The 4,234-nt window shown below is 24.0% G+C and overlaps 1 long non-coding RNA gene across 1 annotated transcript in view; it reads left to right on the forward strand.

The window, feature by feature from the left end:
* Positions 1-3,732: 3,732 nt before the first annotated feature.
* Positions 3,733-4,234, forward strand: part of LOC136086546 (uncharacterized) — a 1,494-nt gene continuing 992 nt past the window's right edge. The window contains exon 1 of the long non-coding RNA XR_010641412.1: positions 3,733-4,234. This exon is cut by the window's right edge and continues 184 nt beyond it. This is a non-coding gene — a long non-coding RNA (uncharacterized LOC136086546).

Genomic DNA, 4,234 nt, shown 5'->3' on the forward strand with positions numbered 1-4,234 from the left:
GGCTATGCTAGGAAATCCATTCCTAAAAAAGCTGCTTTAATGGCAGCTGATATTAAATATTATTTTATAAAGTATTGTTGCATTCATGGTGGTCAAAAATTTAAATACTGTGGCAAAGGAAAGCGTAAAACTTCGTAAGTTATTGTGTTTATTGTTTTACCAAAGTATAGAAATTTACTTTGATTTATATTATATCATAATTGTTATTGGATTATAACTTATAATCCAATAACTAACCGAATAAAAAAGTCTTATGTTGAATTTTGATTGTGCTAATTGTGCTAGAACTTTTAAAAAAGACTGTCCATTCTACCTGAATTTTAAAGCTTCTGAAGATGGTCAATTTTTAGTGTTACATTCAATGAATAATACACATAATCATGAAGTATCTGAAGTAAAAAATTTTTGTTTTGTATTTAAATAATTTCTTATTAGTTTTAATATGTTACACACAAACACACACACATACACATATACATACATACATAAACAAATGCACATTTGAAGATATTATAGGGAGGTTTACTTACTTTTTTGATTCAAGATCACACATTTTGAGTATATTTTTTTTTAAGAAAGTAATTGATGTCAGAATTAAAATTGTATTGTTGAAAGTATATTATTTTTAAAGCTTTGTTTTGTAGGTTAAATAATCTAAAAAATGCATGAGACTTGGTTTGTCCCTAAACCTGACAAGCATACCTGAGATGTGATCCAAAAATTGAATGGTTTATATTGAGTAAAGTTTCATAATTGACATAGTGACACATTTTGGCTAGCATTCCATTTCACCGCTACACAATTTCACCGTTAAGTTTTTAAGACTAGAGGAGTAGGATAGATTTGAGTCAGTTTTGATTCTAAGATATTTTAATGAAACTAGGTTTTTATATATTTTAGTTTTAAGTTTAGGTTTTTATATTTTTTAGATTGATGTGATTTGTAAATGATGAGTTCAGTTTTGTTGGTATTTTTGTTGGTATGATTTAAGTATTAACTTTATAATTTTTGTATATATATATATATATATTAAATTGATTGTTACAGTTTATATAGTTATATCTAGATAGTATTATATATTATGATAAATAGTATTATATAGTATGGTTGTTACAGATTATATAGTTTTTTATTTAATTTAAATAGTATTTTTATTTATTAATTTATTAATTTTATTTATTAATTTAAATAGTTTTTTATTTAATTTAAATAGTATTATTTAGATTGTATAGATTAGATACAGATTGTGAAAATATCTATAAAACCTCTGTATGCAATGTCATATTTTATTTTTTGAGCTATTTTTTGATCCAAGCTTTAAGATAAGTAAAATCTAATCTTATAAAATAAAAAGAAATATTTTTAAAGAAAAAGAGAAAGAAAAAAAACAACAGTTTTTTAGTAACAACATTTTTTCCTTTTTTGTTTTTATTTGTTTTTTGTTTTGTATTTAATCTAGAAATATGAAATGCCAAGTCCTATGGTTTACCTTCTCGTGGTGCATTTCGTTAAATAAGTTACAAAAGTTTTATACTTTGTAATTTATAAACTAAAAACCAAGGCAATATTTGTTGAAGTTATTTAAAGTTTGTGGAGATGCAATTCCTTGCTTTGTCCAACCTTTATATATATACACATACAAACATATAAATATATATATATATATATATATATATATATATATATATATATATATATATATATATATATATATATATATATATATATATATATATATATATACATATAGTGAGAGAGTGAGAAATTAGTACAAAAAAAAACAAATATCTAACTTGAGCTTCTACTGCCAGGTTCCTGATGATCCTGCTGACGGAGAAACTGACGGTAGAAGCTCAAGTTAGTAAAGTGTTATTTTACTATAAATATTTATATATATATATATATATATATATTATATATATATATATATATATATATATATGTATATATATATATATATATATATATATATATATGTATATATATATATATATATATATATATATATATATATATATATATATATATATACATATATATATATATATATATATATATATATATATATATATATATATATATATATATATATATATATATGTAGATTATGTAGATTTAAGTATAAATAAACCTATATATAGAATATGTAGATTCAAGTATAAATAAACCTGCAAATATGTTTAAATTGTACAAAATTCAAAACTCTGTTTAAGTATATTTTTCTGTACATATAGCATATTTTAAAACTAATTACAGCTCTTTTTAAATGTAAAAAAATTTTTTATACCGTCGTACTAATGATCAACGCCAACACCTTAATGAGTCATAAAATTAAGAACATTTGATTAAGGCGTCGTGCATAACTATCAATTAAAATTAATTAATAGTAGTTTATTTGGCACTTTGCCTGAGCTGTGCCAAAAATATTACGCTAGTGTTGTATCATCAGCAAAGTGTTGTATCATCAGCAAAGTGTTGTATCATCAGCAAAGTGTTGTATCATCAACAAAGTGTTGTATCATCAGCAAAGCTGACTGAATTGTGTTGTTATAACAATTACTTTTATAATAATATTGATATGGTCGCACAATTTGCCTTAGAAGTTTTCTTAAATATGTCTTAGAAAAATAAAAACTACCTGCATTATTTTTTCAAATCATAAGATAAGACGGCAGTTCTGTTTTGTAATAAATTAAACTCTTTTATTAGGTTAATAAATAATCCCATGCGTTTTTACTTACTCAGTTACAGTGTAAAAATATCTGAATTTATTTATAAACGAAGTATTTACTATACGCAACCTAATGGAAGTATACAAACTCTAATGTGTGAACGATGGTAGATGGTCAATTAATGTTACACGCTCACAGCATGTATTAAAGGACCAACGTTTAGAAAAGCAATTTTAAAACAATCAGTTTAACTAGAATTTAGAGGAACAACAAGTGATTTAAGGAACTTTATGAAGGAGAACATTCCGAAGCGGAAATTGATCTAACAATCTTGTTTATTTTATCATTATCGTATACCCCACTTAATGCGTACACCCAATTATTTTATTGGGTGTTTAAAAAAATTAAATAAAAAAAGCGCATACGCGTGCTATTGCATTGAAACCTTTAAACCAAACAGATTGTAATTTTAAAGGTAAAAGTTTACTGTTTTATATTTAAAAAAAAAATTAAAAACATTTTAATTCCACATTGGACTTTAATTCGTCATTATATTTTAGATATATTAATTTTTTAAAACATATGTGTAAATTATTTTTTTAAGAAATATCTTAAAATATTTTACATATTTTACACGTTTTAAACGGCAGGCTAACAGTATTTTTATTCTAACAAAAGCGCTTTTTATTGGTTAATAAATTCTATTTTGACACGTGACATTCTTAGCCAATAAAAGGGACTTTCGGTAGGCAAAAAATTTTTTTTTGGCTACCGACAGTCGAGGTGAGTTGTTAATTTTTTTATTTTACCGAAAACGCTTTTATTGGTTGATAAATTCCATTTTGACACGTGACATTCTTAGCCAATAAAACGGACTTTCGGTAGGCAAATTTTTATTTTTTTGGCTACCGACTTTCGGTAGGCTATCCACGGCGTTTTTAAATAGCTTCACATTTCGACTAAATGTGAAGCTATTTTAAAAAAGCACAATTTTAATTGTGTTTATCCATTTTCTTTTTTTACTAAATTTTAGTAAAGAAAGCAAATGGATGAACGCAGTTTAAATTACACTCTGTTATTTGTAATTTCGAAGGTTGTTAAACTTATTTTAAATTTTCTATATTAAGCATTGAATATATTTTTAATTTTTTTATATGATAAACTAAAGGGTTAGTTGAACAATTATTTCTATAATTAAGACTACATGACTTGTATATATCCTTGTGTAATTCTCTATTTTAAACGTGACATGTAGTAATTTACGGTATAAATTTAAATCAGTTATAAAATTAAAAATGTTAACATTTCTTTTGATGCCATCAAAAGACCCATCAATGATGGGTATCATTATTTAGGTTAGTTGCAGCTATGTTTACATAGAGCTAGTTTATATGATTTTATAATTTGCAATTTTAGACATGTGGTATGCAAAATTACACTGTAAGTTTCATCAGTTGTAAAATGTTTATTGCATTTTTTTTTATGGGTGTTTATTTAGGCTAGTTATAGCAAAGTTTATAAAGGGATTGTTTTAATTTTTATATTTAAGTTTGTATATGCTT

The sequence above is a fragment of the Hydra vulgaris genome, chromosome 10, assembly GCF_038396675.1.
Source record: "Hydra vulgaris chromosome 10, alternate assembly HydraT2T_AEP".
Lineage (NCBI taxonomy): Eukaryota > Metazoa > Cnidaria > Hydrozoa > Anthoathecata > Hydridae > Hydra > Hydra vulgaris.